Genomic DNA, 16,762 nt, shown 5'->3' on the forward strand with positions numbered 1-16,762 from the left:
ACTACTGATATTCTCTTAACACACATGGCCAATAACAATATAGAGTTTCATGGCTAAATAGTAACCCTGTAATTCAATCACAGGCTCCTGCTGCCATGTATAAATTGCTCTGGCTTTTATGATGCCAGCGTCACACCTTCTTTGGAAATGCAGAATGGGATTCACACATAAAACTTGCTTTATTGTACCTGTACAAGGACTATAAGGCAGTGTCCACATAAATGTTAACCCAAGGGGAATATATTCTTGCTGGTCAGAGTTGCTGATGCAGTTCACCAGGTTTAGACCTGTTTCCTGAAGGAGGGAAAGGCAGGTACACTTCCCTTATACTTAAATGCTACGACCTAACAGAAACCAGACCAAAACCAGCTTGGATCAAAGGTCACCTTTCTCTTCTTGTTCTTGCAAGGCTTTGTAGTTTTATTGGGAGAAAAGGGTGTCAGAATTCTGGCAAGCTCTGTAATGTAGGGCAGCACCGTCCCCATGAAGCAGAGTTTTTGTGTGACATATTCAATTTTCATATCCAGCATAAAATTACAGCTAGAAACCCATATGCCCACAAGTTCAGGGAAAGCTTAAAGGAAACCAGTTGAAAAGAATTAGGTCAATAAGAGAGGGAAGAAAAACAGTGAAAAGGGCAAGGTAGGTGAAAGGAGAAAAAGAGCATTTAATTCCACTGCTGTGGATTTTTTTCTCCATAGGTTCTCTAACAGTCAAAGTTCAGCAATTGTGATGTGCTGTATTGTAACATCAGCCTCCTTCCAAACACATCCTGGCACTGCCAGCTGACACCACAGCACAACGTTGGAGGGCAGGGATTTCAAATGTCTTTCATGAAGAGGGTGATGTGCTTATTACAGATTCTATACACTTGGTACTTTTTTTGTAAACATTAGGTTTGTTAGACTACTACCAGAATAATCATTCTTCTAATGAGGAGCCTTGAGTGAGAGGAGTTAAGAGGTTCTTGCTCCATGGACACTACTTGGTCTTTTAACAGCTAGAGGAGATGAAAAAGATGGCACTTGGTACAGTTCAATAATTTCACTGTTTTCTTTCTTTTGGAGTTCACACTAACACCCTACTGCTCTTCAGGGAATTTTTTTCCAGGTCAATTCCAACATAACACTTCAACATCAGCAGAATTAGCATTGTATGTCTCTCACCCTCCCTTTCCCAGTGACCTTGGACACCTTATGATAGAATCTGCAAAATCTATAGAAGGGGGACTACACTGAGAACTGTGGTCCCCAGGGTTTTAAAGAAAGTTTCCCTGAATATAAACGGATTCATACTTCAGATTAATAACCAAGGAGAATGAATGATGAATGGATGTGTTATGACTGTTGCAATCGAGAAAATGAAGCATAACTAAAAAAAAAAATTGAAATCAGGTTAACTCTATGTGGCTACCATTGTGGTAGCAGCAATGGGAAGCACAGCCTCCTGCCAGATAAAATATCTCTGAAGGGAAAAGCATCACTCAAACTTTATACAGCTCCATTCATCCTGCCTGTCTTTGAGGGGGCTGAGCAGCTGACCCACCATTTGACCTACTGAATTGTAATTGGAAATATATATCTCTGCTTCATTTTCTGTAGGGATATCTGTTCAGGGTCTCATATTCAGCCCTAAATCTGAAGAGAGTCAGGATACACATTCTGCATTTGAATATCTTGGGTATTGCACACAAATAGAATAAATTTGTATCTAAATTGAGATAAATCTGATTATGTATAGCTTAGACCTCACTCTCACTGCTTGCCACATGGGTGCAGAAAGGATTGTAAAATTGCTACTGTAAAAAAACCCCAGGACTCCATTGAATCCTATTGAATCTCTCTCAGTATATGTATTTACTCCACACAGGTATGAATGACTACAAAAGCAAGAGGCAACAATAACTGGGTAATCAGTTCAGTTGTTACTATCATCTGCAAATACTATTCCCACTGCAGTTCTTGCTTGCCTCAGTACATGCACTTGCACATACAGAGCTGATAGAAACATGGCAGAGAAAACCTTTCTTTACTGAAATTAATGTTGTTTCAGAGCAGGCTCACAAGGCAAACCTCCTGCTTCTAGCACATATCAATGACACAAACTGCCATGTTTCACAGGTTCATCAATACATAGTAGAGATCTTTCAGCTTTATGTCTAAGGCAATCACAGAATCATGGAACATTTCAAGTTGGACAGGACCCATCATGGTCATAAAGTCCAATTCTCTGCTCCTCACAGGACTACCTGAAACTAAACCATATGACGAGAATGTAATCCAGATGTTCCTTGAACTCTGACATCACTCATCTCTCTGTTTCACAGCCCTGGTACGGGTTTTGTGTGAACTAATATTTTTATTTTCTTCCAGGCCTGTGCAGAACCCAGTGAATCCCCACTGCTCCCATTCCAATCTAATGCCAGCTGTTTTCACACAGCCTGGCTGTCAGCCAGCCTCTGGATGGGCTCTGCTGTGCTTTGGATCAACAGAGGTCATGGAGTGAAGTCCTGGGGAACACAAGCACACACTTCAATATAGGCTTAACAATAGAGCTCCAAGACAATTGAACGAACATTGCTATTTCCACGTTCCTCAAGACCATAAAGGTGAGTTGGCCTCAGTATAAATTCTGGGGTTCTAACTGGAAAGGTGTAAGTTTAAGCTTTCCAAAATTTAGGGAGTTATTCTGAACCTGTGATTCTGTTGGTACTAAAATTCCTCTGTTCTTCTCTTGAACTACACAGACAAGATTCTTTAAGTCTCTGATGACTACAACACTTTTAAATAATGCTCTTTCTCTTGCTTCTCCTTTTCTGATTTAATATTTTTAGACTCAAAATGTCTTTCCCAAGGATGCAGAGTGAACAATGGAAACATCATTCAATCCAGCTTGCATACAAAGATTGACTTTGTACCACTGACACTGTAACAGGTTGATGTCACTAAAATTAATAAATTCCATCCAACAGTTGGACCCTAGCCACGGAGAAGGGTTATGAAAATGAATGATATAGCAGATGTCATATATCAGGGTAGGGAGAGTCATTGTTTTCCACTCTACACAATGCCCATGATAACATATTTTGCAAAGGACATCAGACTATCAGGTGGTTTTCAGTGCATGAGAAAACTGGACAACATGGTCAAAACTGGCAACCTACCTATGTCTCTGAGTTTATAAGAACCGTGTTTCTAAGCATATTCTCTCTCTTTATAAATACTATCAACCCACTTCTCACACACACTTAGAAAGCCAAGCACTGACTTAATTATATAAATACAGAATCCACCAGTTTTCCTTTCTTGATTATCTGGTGGTAGGAACACAAGGATAAAGTGGGATAAAACTTAGCCTTAAAAATTACATTAGACTCTATCCTTATGCATAAAAAAAACAAAAGCACAACTACCTCCTGGGAAATTACTATCATAATATACCCTTTCAAAAATACGATTGAAATGGGCATAGAAGTTTTTTTCTACAGCTGGATTTTTCAGACTAGAATAGTATATAAACCCACTCAATATTCTCAGGTTTGCTTTTTAAAGTATGGACTCATTCCATACTACTACATCTGAGCCATGTCAAATAGATTGTTGTGCTTGGCCATTTTGTGTAAGCTATTTACAAGTAAGACAATTATAAATATCAAATTATGGCCAGAAGAACAAGTAAGTCATCTGAGTTGCACACAAACACTATTTTATATACCAAGTTTCTGAGCATATCTGTGTTCCTAAAGTCACAAACTGCAGGATTAGAGGAAAGATGCCTGGTGTTTCTTACTGTACAAGGAAGTCAACAGTGTCATCTGAAGGAACTGCTTAAGCTGCACTGATGAGAGAAATCAAACTATTTTAGGCTTAACCATCAGAAGGCTAAAATGCTCAAGCAGTAAAAATTCTGTGGGGTTTTGTTTCTTTGTGTTTTTTTAAACTGGGAAAAAATGTTCATACTTGATGATCCTAAATGTCTTCCACCTCTTTGCAATGAAATCACCCAAAGATATAAATAAACTATTCTAAATAAAGTTCAGACTGACTGCAGCATTAGATATGTCTATTAATGTATGTGACTGTCAGCCAAAATAAATTAACCTCCAATAGAAGTCATTTTCATAAAATTAATTATTCCAATGTCAGCTAAAAGAGTCAGGTGCACTCTCTCTGCTCCTTCACCTAGACTTCTCGATGAACTTCCCAAACAGGCTGCAGCTAGAAAAACTTCAGAATAGTTCTATATTTGAAGGTTTTATTTTATTGCTTTTCCTAGGCTGTGAGCTTGATTGTTAATTTTTTTTTTAAGTAAACCAAAGGATCTAACAAGAAAAAGAAAGGATTACTGAGCAAGTGATATATAGTACAACAAAAATATAAGGGGAAACTCAATGACAGAATGAACATTAAGCCTCATGGACTAGAAAAGGGACTGAGATACTGGCAGGTACCCATAACTCACCTCAGGGATTTAGCTTTTGCCATTCTTCTGAAAATTTGCCCAAATTTAGCTGCTGTAAATCTGAAAAATGGAGCTTGCATAGCTCAGTGGAGACTTGGATTTTAGCTGCCAGTGCCTGCAAGATTCAACCCACACCGGGAAGAGAGTAGTACAGTAGGAAGGGACCTACAACAATTCTCCAGTCCAAGTGACATGCTGAGCACATCCCAGCCAAACCTTCCCAGTGCAGCCACAGCCCTTGGCTGCTGGGAACTGTTTCCAGCTTTAGGCACAGATGTTTCTCAGAGCCTGGGTGGGAATTCCTACAGACCAAGTTACTGTGCAGTCCAGGCAGACTCTGAGCATGTATGGTATTAATAAAATAAAGAAGAATGTGCTGACAATTTGGGTTCATCTAAATCAGTGTTACGAACATATTTTCATTGTAATTATGAACTCCATGCAGAGGTTCATAACTTTAATTTTTTGCCAGGGTGACAATGTTGTTTCTTTGCTGCAGCACTCTTAAGCAGCCTGAAGAACTCCTCTGTTGGCACTCTTAAGTTTCCCTGAATGGCACTGAATTGCTGACAGACCATTCAGTCTCTCAACTCTGCCTCCATTCCTCAAAGATCAACTTAAGCCCAAATATACTAATGCAATTTTCTAGCTTGATAATTTTTGGGTTTGGAATAGCTATTACATTTTCTTGACATAATCATATACCTCTGTTTGTGTATTTTAAAGGATGCTAATATGTATTCTCAAAACTGTTTTCTTCCAGGCTTAGTACTTTGTGTAACAAAAACTGTTTAATTAACATAATGAGGGTTTGTAAGGGATAGCTGAGAGCTGGTTATGAAGAGGTTTGTCCTCACAGCAATCTGTATATAAGAACACACATTAAACATATGGGTAGAGAAAAACCATAATGCCCTAGGCAAGGCTTTGCTGTGGAATAAAGATCCATCTCCTTCTGCACAGAAACACAATAGTTTCCTAACATCACGACATTCCAAGAGAGAATTGGAGCATATACTATTCAATTTTACAAAACTGTTGAATTGTGCACTTGAGACAGTCAAAATGGACAGCAAGATAGACAGATTTTTTATTCCAGCAAAATTATTTTGTGTTGATATTCTGTGTCTATGATGCATCCAAATCACTGCCCTGGGGCAAGACCTCAGTGCAATCAAGCTGTCAGGTTTAACATATATATTCTATGAAAACAACTTTAGTAAACAAATTAAAGATCATGGCTACTTGCAAAGAAAGTTATTCGCTCTTTTACTGGCAGTTCAGGCATTTTTTTATCTCTAAAATAGCAGGTTGCCATCAGATATTTGGAGCATTAGTTTCATCTCATCACCAGCAGGATAAACAAAATAATGCTCCCCAACCTTTAAATCCTTCTCCTGTCTATGTCTTAACAAATTCAAGACATATCAACTACTTGTACTGTCAGCATGGTAGATGGAGTATGAGTGCTGTCAATTTGTTGGAATAAACAATTCTTTGCACACAGATCCCAGAATGCAGCTTCAGGTTTACCTGAAGTGAATAAAAAAAAATTTGGTGAAATGAAAATCTAACTCAGCAAAGTGTAAATTGCAGGTCACAAAAATAGTATTTTCTTATTGTAGAGCATTAACATACTCCTAATTCCTTTGCATCCTAAAGGATTAAAGTTATTTTAAAGAAATAGTCCCTCAACCTCTTACGGTGCTGGATTCTGCTATTGTTCTGCCTAAGCTGATACAACTCAGCTGGAAATAAAATGTAACTTACAACAAGAATATTTTCATTTCTTGGTTGCTATAATTTTCCAACAAAAAATATACAGCTCTACTGTATTTCTCTGGGCACTCAAAGGAGAACGAAGACGTGAATTGTAAGTGGGATGTAAGAATTTCCCATTACTTGGTGTTTGGGTTTTGCTGGTTTTATAGATGGAAAAATACAGACAATGAATAGCAGTAAAGTTTTGTTTTCTGGGACAAAACACGGAGCCAGCTTCCCAAAGCATTTGCCTTTCTCAGAGAAATGAGGAAACCGGAGCAATAGCAGCCACATCCTGTAGGTTCAATGGACAGCAATGGTGCAGAGTCCTCAGTCATTTGGATGTTGTTATGGGAACTACAAAATCAGAGATCCAACAATTGCAGGCATCAGTAAAAAGCACCATTTTTCTCCAAATTCATTTTTGTTGGTCACTCTTCTCAACACTAAAAATCAATAGGTACTCGATAAAGAAGCTGCATCCATTCCTTTCCATGGGATGCAACCCATGGCTTGTATTTGATAACAGACAAATCTAAAACCTTATTTCCTCCTTTGTGTGACACTGTAAAAACATTTAATTCTAGGCTTGGACACAGTTTTCTAAATAACCTGCATTTGTTTTTTCTTGTTCTGAAATTAGAACAGTCTATGTCAAAATGACAGTCTAGCAATTAAGGCATTACTCAATATAAATAGGATTACAAGGATCAGATCTTTAGTATGTCCATTTGAGGCATGAATTTGCATAAAATGGAATAAAAGAAGCAAGAGTTCAACCAAACTGCCGAAGACATACTTAACTTTAAATGCATTCTTAAATACTATGTAGCATTTAGACCACAAAAATATAACCAAGTCTTATTCTGCAGCAATATCCAGTTTACAAATTAGTGCCCTATAAAATCAATTTACAGTAAGAGGCAGTCATAGTAAAACACAGGCAATATAGACTTTAATTAAAGCAAGACTCTAATGATGTCATCAGTAAACCACAGTTTGTGCTTTGTAAATAGCAATTACTCCAGAACTGCAGAATTATTAACTTAATCCTATTTATCTGCTCCTTGGTATAAAGTTTTCTTGTTTAAGCTGTGAGTTACAGTCCATCATGACTTTAAACAGCATAAGCATAATAGGGAGATCTAAATTCAATCATAAATAGAAACCAGTTTCTACTTCAGCCACATTGGAAATATCGAGTAACTGATTTCACAGGGATGAATTGTAGAACAATTCAAAACACACAGAGTAGCAGAATTCTTATTAATTGCTGTTACCCTTAAACCAGTATTGATTCCAAATGCTTACATACATTGGAACACATCTATGCATGAAAACTTCCTGATGTTCTGTGTATGTGTGAACATGTGTACAAACTTCACACTTTGTTAATTTTGTGTCTAATTAATGCACAACTTGCAAACCCATATCTTATAATTAAAGTTCTTTGTCATTAGAGACACACTGCTAAGACACTTCACAAATATGTCCAATTTCATCTGCAAAGAATGACAGACTATAAGCAGCACATTAAGCAATTTGAAAATCATTTGGGAAAAAAATCAAAACTTAATTACAGAGTTCAAATTATTGAAATTGCTCATGCCAGTGTAAAAAAAAAAACCCACAACAAACCCTCAAAATTCTCCAACAGAAACTATTGACCACTCGTGTAAAGCTAATCTAAGAAATACAATTTGTCTTGAGGCTTTTCTTAAGAAAGCGATAATTTAAAACTGTGCTGGTCCCCAATAAGTAAGGCTCCAAGACAGTTTTGATCCATTGATGAATCCTTCCTAATATGTTCCCTGAGGTACAGTTTTCCTAAATCTATTAGACATTTACAGTCTTTCAGGATGTGCTGCCTGAGCTGCTCTATCACACTGTATTAACTTGACAAGGTAATGCAGTGCTATCTTTTATTTCCATGGAAAGAACTCAGGTTTGACCTTGGAACCACTAACAACAGTTTATTACCCCTAACCTTACTAGAGGGACATTCTGACATATTCCTGCAAATTATTACCCCAGACATATGGTACACATTACATACAGGGAGGAAGTTATATAGGGGGGTTACTCAGGGCAAGATCCCAAATCTACTAAAAATCACAGTATTATTTCTACCTAATACCCAGTTCTCCAAGCAAAGGCAAAACAAAACAAAAGCAGTCCATGATGCTCTAGTAATTTATAAAACACAGTTACCACAACAAACCAACAATTCCCATTTTTTGCTTAGTGGCATCTCTAGGCTATCAGCATGGAACCATGGTACGGACTCCTCTTGGAATCATAATGGATCTTGAACCCCAGATACAATTATTCCTCTTCCAGTAAACACACTTACATGCTTGTGGGGATAAAAGGAATGTCCAGGCCCCTCTCCCCTGCTGTGCAGTGGCCTCTGGAAGAGCACCCTGAGTATTACTGTGCTGATAAAAGGATCCCAGCCACACTGAGCACAGTTGTAAACGCTCCCATGCAACAGATTTTGTGAGTTTATGCATCACAGCAAGCTTCCAGGAAAGAGTTATTTGTGCATTAATCTTCATCTTAATAACCCCTTTGCTCCAAATAAATTAGCTATACTTAGCTGTGTCATAAGACGTTATACTGCAATGTGCTGGAAGGAAAGCTGCTCTTCCATTTTTCTTTTTCAGAATTACTCTCAGCTGCAGTGTTTATCAGGGAGCCAATGCAAAGTGTGACTGTTCAGCACAGGGGCACAAGTGAAACCAGGGTTCTTTTTCACCCTTTTGATATTTTTCTAGAGACAAATTTATGGATATTACTTAAAAATATACCGTAAAGTAACTAAACCCAGAATAATTCAAAACGCTTTGTAACAGAAAAATTCTACATCTGAGGTATTTCAAGCAGCAATTTAAGATGTATTGTACTTTCTTTGTTCAGAGGCTTTGTAATCATTATTTTACAGCATTTTAGGATGCTTTTAAATGAATTTTTGCCTAAATAATGAACGCTAAGTGACTGTAAGCCCCTGGGACTTGTTAGAGATCAAGCAATAACAGCAAGCAAGGCACAATGTCTCCAACCAGCACACCAAGCTCTGCTCCAGGTGACATCCACTGAAACTAGAAGTGTCTGCTTAAATTAAATCCTGCAGAGATATTAATCTGCTGCAAGTTAAGCATTTATATATTACTGCTGTAATATATAGGATTTGCCCCTTGCCTGGAGTACATGTACTAAGTCCTTGCAGTATTAAGGCTTTATTTTGGATTTATATCATTATGACAAAAGGCAGAATTAGTCTCAGTATTATTTAGCACACATATATATAGTGAAAGGAGAAAGGTCACAGCTATGAAAGCTTTGCTTGATCTACTAGAACTCCCTGAGACTTCAAATACCCATAACAGGACTCAGACTCCATCCAGGTATCCAATTGATTAAAGCTACTAATTTTGTAAAAAATTAATTACAACTGAATGAAAGAACTCTCTGAACATATGGTTTTGAGATTTGCCAGCATCCAAGGCCAATTTATTTCTTGTTCATCTATGTATGTAAGATGTCTGAGACAGCGTGTAAATCTCCTTTTGAAAAGCTGGAGTAAAGAATTGAGAAAGAAAAACCAAGATGTGACATTGTTCAATGAATGTCACAAAGCAAAGTTTCTCTTGTCATACAAAAGAAGTATGGAGACACCAAACTCATTTTTTTTGCCATGCATTTTACAAATAAATGTAATTGGAAACTTTTTTTAAGGATTTAATTGCAAATATCCTTTCTTGCTGGCTTTGTTCTTGTCATCAAAGCAACTAACACATTTTATTGTTGACAAGTCTCTCAGAATTTGGAACACTTTCTGCTGTTTTTGTTTTCTCTCACACATTAGAGAAATTCTTCGACTGCTGCTATGATCAACAAAGATTGCTGGATTCAGGTAAAACCAAGAACAATCAACCAACAATCAACTGTCTGCTCCCTGAAACTACTGAAGAGACTTCCACGGATAAGGTCAGAATTTTGCTCCAGCTCATGAGGCAGCTGTTTCTCTCAGGTTTGATGAAGTGATGTTTATATTGCAAACTCCCAATAATTTTTAAAGCTAAATCATGTAGACAAACATTTTTTTTTTAAGTTGGAATGTTAACATAACTAATATTTCTATTGAAAAGCAATATTGAACATTAAGAAAAATATAATCGGGAATAGCAAAAAATCTATTTACAGAGTATTTTCTAAATAAGCAACATCTTCTACAGACAAAGAGGCCATTGCATGTCTAGGTAAAGTATATGAAGACCAGTTACCAACTAGAATGGTCTGAGTGGATGGATCAGGAAACCTAAGCTGCTGAACACTGGCAATAAATAAAACTAGTTGAACTCGATGGTGATTATTTCATTTCAGATGTTAAAAATCTCTTAAATTCCAAACTCCAGCACACTAGAGTTCATATTACTCAAGAATTATGACATCCACAAAGGGATTTATCATTCTTCAGTTTATGTTCTCTAATTTCACACTTTCAGTTGCTTTAGCTGAGCTTTTTCAAGTGTCACCATAGAGATGAAAATTCTCTGTTGACAACCTCTACTCTTATTTGTGGTCTGAAATAATTTAGCATCACTTTTCAACTGTGGACTTCTTTTACATCCCAAAGCATGCTTTTCCTGACAGATGAACAATTTCTCAGAATGTCATTCTTCAGGAAGGATCCTAAATAACATCAGGCCTAAAAATAGATCTGACAAAGGTCCCCCAAACACACACTCCTTCCACACACCTTTCAACCCAATGATTATTTTCTGAAGTTTGTTTCAGTTTATCAGTCCAATCTAAAGGGCTGAACATCAGATAACCCACTTGTTTTTAAAACCATAATCAGGCAAGACATTATGGCCAAACCAAGAACATTAAATGAAGCAATGGGAGATTATCTGTCAAGGCTGTGATGTCATCCACAGCACCATCATTCCTGTTCAATATCTGTTTTCCATAAAAAACAGATTAATCAGCACTGATTTTTAATTTTGCTTCTACTGATTCCATCTTAAGCAGTCTGTTGAGTGCATGAGAACTGATCTTCAATTAACATGTCTGGGATTACTTGTGGTGTCATTAACTTTAAAATATTTACACAACATTGGGTTTTCCTTCCAGTCTTCTGGACATTTTATTGCTAAAGAGATACTGACAGTTCACAGAACTTGTTTGGCAGTTGTTTTAAGAATCCATGGTATATCCAGGCATTATGTAATATAAAGTAGTATTTGTATTATTTAAGAACTATAAATTTGAAGGCATTTTGCATTCATCTTTGTGACTCTTTTAAAGTATTAATTTTGACTAGCAAAGAAAGATATTGCTATTTCTCTACAAAATCCAACACCTCCCCTCAGGTCTTTTAACCATCTTTATTTTTATTTAGGCTTTTAAGGTTATAAATTTCATAACTGAGTTCAGCTGTGTGTGAATGAATCCAAGTTACAATTCAATACTGAAGTTTCACCCATATCTACCTATTTTTTGCCCTTGTGAGGGGGCTTGAAAGGCTCCTCTATAAGTCTGGCAGGAAAAGCAAAGATAAACATTCTCAGCAAAACAAAGTAGCTCTTATTCTCATCCTACACGATCTGGAATCCACGACAGCTCTGGGGAGGGGAGGGCAAATGATAACAACACATGACTTCCTTTGGATTTTTTCACCTTACCAGTAAAAACCAGAAGTAGTGACACCAAAACGTGTAGGGCTGCAGCAGTTGAACAAACATGCTGGAGCAGAATTAAGTTCGATCTCTAGGAAGATCCAGACTGAGCTGAGCTTTACTTCACTTCACTGTTAAGGCAACAGGAGTCCTGTTCTGATCCCCGAGTGCTTCACAGAGCAAGTCACCTCACTCTGGAGGTTGTACCTTTTCCTCTTGGACCTATGAGAGCCCTGGGGAGCTGCTCCCAAAGGGAGGTCACATTAGAGTCATCTTGGAATACTTAAAACCTGAAGATACACATACAAAATAAGAAATGAGATCAGATTTAAATACGAATTGAAGATTTACAGATTTTTTTTAACAGTATATTTGTTAAAAGAGCAAAGAGGCTGCAGCATTGTTGTATTGCAAATGCCACTCAGTTTAAAGTCCATAGTTTTCCTAATTTCACTAAACTCATTACTAAACCAAAAATCTCCAATCTCTTGCTGTACTAAAACTCTGTATTAGTAGGATCATATGTATATATAAGCCAGCTACAAGAGTCAGATCATACTACAGCTCACTAACAATTATTTTAAAAGTGTATTTATATTCATCCCATATAAGCATAGTGAAATTTTTTCCATTCCTGTGAATTATTTACACCAGAAGTGTTGATTCACGAAGCTGGGGTTTCATCAAACTTGACCTATGCGAAATGCATGCACCTGATGGAGTTCTCTGAACTATTGATTCTGCTGCATCCATCTGTCTCACACTCACTGTGTTCTGAGTACTCTCTGAAGAATAATGCTGGCATCTGTTTTAAGTATAAGCTTTCTAAATTACTGCATAGATGCATTACAGAGTAGTTAAGAAAAATCAATGGTTTCTATGTAAATAACCACAAAGCTTTCCTACTTCCTTTAAAACATAAATTTCTTCAATAAAGATTGTTTTATTTTATTTTTACTCCAATATTTCTCCTTTACATCAGCTATGCTGTCAAAGCTACCCTGATATTCTGCTGCTGTTTAAATTTATCACGGGTGTGAACTCCTTTGTTGTGGGTGTTTTCTTCCAAGGAATATGCATTTCATATTGTCTGTATTACTGAAAAGTAACAGTGAAAAGTGAGATTTGGATTCAAGACCTTAGCACAGGTTTAAATACATTTTCATCCCTTTCCTAAAAATGGTACAAGGGTGTCACCCAAGTGGATCACTTAGAAAATATTTCAGATTAGCCTTTTAAAATAACATTTAATTGCTATGGAAATTAAGATAAAATGTCTGTAATTAGTATGCAGTCTTCCCTTCTGAGCACAGAGCAGCAATAATAACCTTGAGCTAAAGCTGTAAGAATGGTGAAATGTACTGTCCGTGCCCAAGCCTGGATTTCTACAAAATTAATTTCTGTTAGCAGAATCATGATAAGAGACCTATGGAAAGGAAAGCTCTCCAGTGCTAATCTGAACTCTTGTCCTATCTTGAACAGATTCAAAGATATATTATAATTGCTTTTGATCATCTTAAAAAAAAAAAAGAAAAGAATAAAAAAGAAAAAAAACTTGTAAGAAAAGGAAGAATTACAGAACTGAGAAGAAGCAGTCTAGAAAAAGCTGTTAAGCACTGAGTAGATGCCAGTACAGTCAGTCAAGAGAAGGGCTGAGCTGATGTACACAAACATGGAGCCAAGGAGAACAGTGGTGACAAATAAATTATTTTGGCCGTTAAATATAAGAACCTGCTGGTCAGAATCTCTGCACAGATATCTGGCAAAAAATATTTTGGAGCAACATTAATTTTATGCCAAAATAGCAGTACTTGTAAAAACCATCTGGCACAGTGGCTCAGTCACATTAACCCTCTCACTTTATCTCCCTGAATCAACAGTCTGGTCCATTTTTTATTTTTGTAAACCAGAGTTACAGGATCTAAAACTGACATCTCAACTTCAGTCATCAATAAATCTAGAAAATTCTTGGCTACACAAGTTTGGGAGCAAAGGATTAATAAAGCCAAAACGTCCTTAAAAGATAAGCCATGGTCTCATTATGGCAGAAAAGTATCTGCTGACATCCCCATAGTGGCAGATTCCTCTGGGTTTGAATTCTAATTTGAAATACTAGTCATCAATATATATTCATGTCCTATGGAGAAAAAATCATCTATAGCTAAGGTGGCCAATCACTGCAAATAGCTTCTCTTTATTCTTTAAAACTCACTTTGCCGTTTCATGACCTGTTTATTTTTGTATGATGGACAAATTGCAGACTGGCAGCAGCAACATGGCTGAGATGTTCAGTTTTCTCCCCTTTAGTGAGAGGGACTGCTCAAGCCCTTGTGGTAATTGTTTCCATCCTCCTTCTTGTTATCTCTTTGTCACACTGGCATTTTGCTTTTAAAGCTTTTCCATTTGAGTCATGTCAATCAAGTCAGAAAAATGCAGGGTTGTAATAATGAACTAACTCGTCACATCTAGCACTTTGCATTTCTCAGTTACAGGATCTCAGGAATACGCTATTTTTTGGAATATGATCTCCACTTAACACAGTTCTTCAATGTAATGGAAGAATCCCACCACAAAGTGTTCAATGGGTGTCTTTACTTACTTAGATGTTTATACTGCATCTGAAAATAACCCATACCCTTGATTAAAACAGTTTTCTGCACTGTTCAGAGACTGCAAGAAAGTAATTTAGGTCTTTGTAATATTTTTGTGAATAAGGACACGGAAGACAATAACAGTTCGCTAATGACTAAACTAGCACCGTCTCTGGGAGAAACCATGGGCACATTACAGCATCTTAATCAAGAAATTCAGAAAATTGTCATCAACAGAAATCACAATGGATCTCACATGGGGTACAAGGACTTCAGCTAAGGATTTTGTGGAGTTTTTTGTTTGTTGGGTTTTTCATATAAGAGTTATTGAAAAATGGAAAACAGCATGGAATCTAATCTTATTTCAAAGTGTTTAACATTTTATGTCCTGCCTGAGACATGTCCTGCAGAAGCAGTACTTTCTTCTGTTTTGAATGGGCTTTGGTTTAGTTCCGGGAAAAAAAAAAAGTATGGGGGGGGGGAAAAAGACTGCAACTAATAGCACACTTCCTACAGTCTGATGTATTCTCTGGAAGTCTTCTGCCTAGTGTGATCAAGCATAAGCTGATGCATTAATGCATTTCACTGGTAATATTCAGCTGCTATTCAGTAGATTTCTTTTGTACTTATGGTTTCAGATTCTGCTTCATTTATTTCTTCCTGATCAACTAGAAAGTTGAGGAAGTCCCCAAGATGGCACTCCTCAGTACAAAGGTTAAGTTCAACCGAAACATTCAGTCTTTGTCTGAAGTCTGCCCCAGTATTTATGGGTAATTTCAGACAGTTCTCAAAGTGCTCAGGTCACTCGTGCCTGGGGCATCATCAGAACCATGAAAGGGCGATCCCGGCAACCCATGGCCGGGTAGCCAGAGCCGCTGGTGTTTGAAGGCACAGACTTCTTAAGAGAAGATCTCTCTCTCCATTCTAGCCCAACGTGTCTGGAGTAGAATCATTAGAGACCCTGTAGACTTCCTCTGGGAGGCTCTGAGAATGTTTTCAAACGTCTACATTTTCAAAAAAGCAGAACCTGTTGTCTTGATCCTTTATGTTACTTCGCTAACTCTCTACTCCATAAAACACAGCAGGGCAACATGGCTGGGTCATTGTGAATTTCTTCTGATGGCTAAATGAGAAAGCCTATCGTTACCTTGGGATAATACAGGAGGTGGGATAATTCAGAAGGCACGTTAGCTCCTTGTCCTGACGGCGCACACATTGCTTCCATCAGCTTAACTGTATCTGAGCATGAATACAGCCGTGCTACAGCTCTAGCAGGATCCTTCTCAGGCTCATAAAAGCCATGAAACATTTCAATATATTCATTCTGCCCTCAACTTCTACAGCTGTGCCTTAGAACTGCACCTCGCCTGTTCCCATACTCCAGAGCACAATCATATTAAGCAGCAAGCGAAGGAATTTAACTCTGAATTTGCTCGCATTTCTGAATTTAAAATCAGACGTAAGAGGTACATAAATCTAATTCTAATTTCTTTTATGTAAATTCAAACCACATGGAGAAAACAAAAATTTGTCATTCTGTTTGTTTGGGGGCTTTATAAACTGACACCATATTAAGTTATTTAAGGCCAGTAAAACTTAATGGGAGTTATTCTTGCTCTTGCAACACCATTTGCTGCAGGAGATACTTCCAGAAGTGTGGTGAAGTCATTGCCTAATGTCTCCCCTGAGACTTCCAGCATATAATGGGATACATTTTTCCTTCTCTTCCAATATTTTTTATTGACGTAGAAGCATATTTACTTGATAAAAGCAGAGCAGCTGGCTAGTGTCCCTTGGGAATATACCCTTGCCAGGGAAGATTTTAGCCCCCTCCCAAAAGTTCATTGAATTCAGGTTGATTTAATATGCTGAAAAACCTCCCCATTTGAAAGAAAGTTACTTTCTACTTGCAAAGTCATTGTTTTCTAAAGCACTGTCCCTCTTGGGAGAAAAGGAAAGGCAATATAAAAACCCTCTGGGACTATCATGTGGTAGTCAATAAAATTGTTTGTCCTGAGCTTTGCACTTTAAGCTTTTGAGTGAAGGAAAATGGAAGTCTAGGAACAACCCATGGAACTGCTTTCAGGGTACCAACAAGATCCATACCTTCCATCCAAGGAATTAAAACCAGTAATTGTTCTACATTACTTGTGATGAAGACCTTTCAAGAATATCAACTCTTATTTTGCCTTTTACAGTGTTCATATAGCTCTCCATTTAATTTTCAAAGATTTTGGTAAAGACTTCTGCTTTGTCAGTTAAATT

General features: G+C 37.4%; 1 protein-coding gene and 1 long non-coding RNA gene across 7 annotated transcripts in view; one reads left to right on the forward strand and one right to left on the reverse strand.

The window, feature by feature from the left end:
- Window positions 1-16,762, reverse strand: part of CARD11 (caspase recruitment domain family member 11) — a 116,577-nt gene that overhangs the window by 97,204 nt on the left and 2,611 nt on the right. The window contains exons 1-2 of one of the 6 annotated variants that reach the window (XM_064390100.1): window positions 16,604-16,752; window positions 11,913-12,196 (exon numbers count right to left, since the gene is read on the reverse strand). The exons of the other annotated variants lie outside the window; for them this stretch is intronic. The gene's annotated coding sequence lies outside the window, so the exon portion shown is untranslated. Of the gene's footprint in view, window positions 1-11,912; window positions 12,197-16,603; window positions 16,753-16,762 lie in introns of those variants that run through there. 6 annotated transcript variants of the gene reach the window in all.
- On the forward strand, window positions 792-10,249 carry LOC135281427 (uncharacterized). Its single transcript, XR_010348082.1, has 3 exons — window positions 792-842; window positions 2,373-2,608; window positions 10,091-10,249. It is a non-coding gene; the product is annotated as an uncharacterized LOC135281427 (long non-coding RNA).

The sequence above is a fragment of the Passer domesticus genome, chromosome 15 (assembly GCF_036417665.1).
Source record: "Passer domesticus isolate bPasDom1 chromosome 15, bPasDom1.hap1, whole genome shotgun sequence".
NCBI classification, from domain to species: domain Eukaryota; kingdom Metazoa; phylum Chordata; class Aves; order Passeriformes; family Passeridae; genus Passer; species Passer domesticus.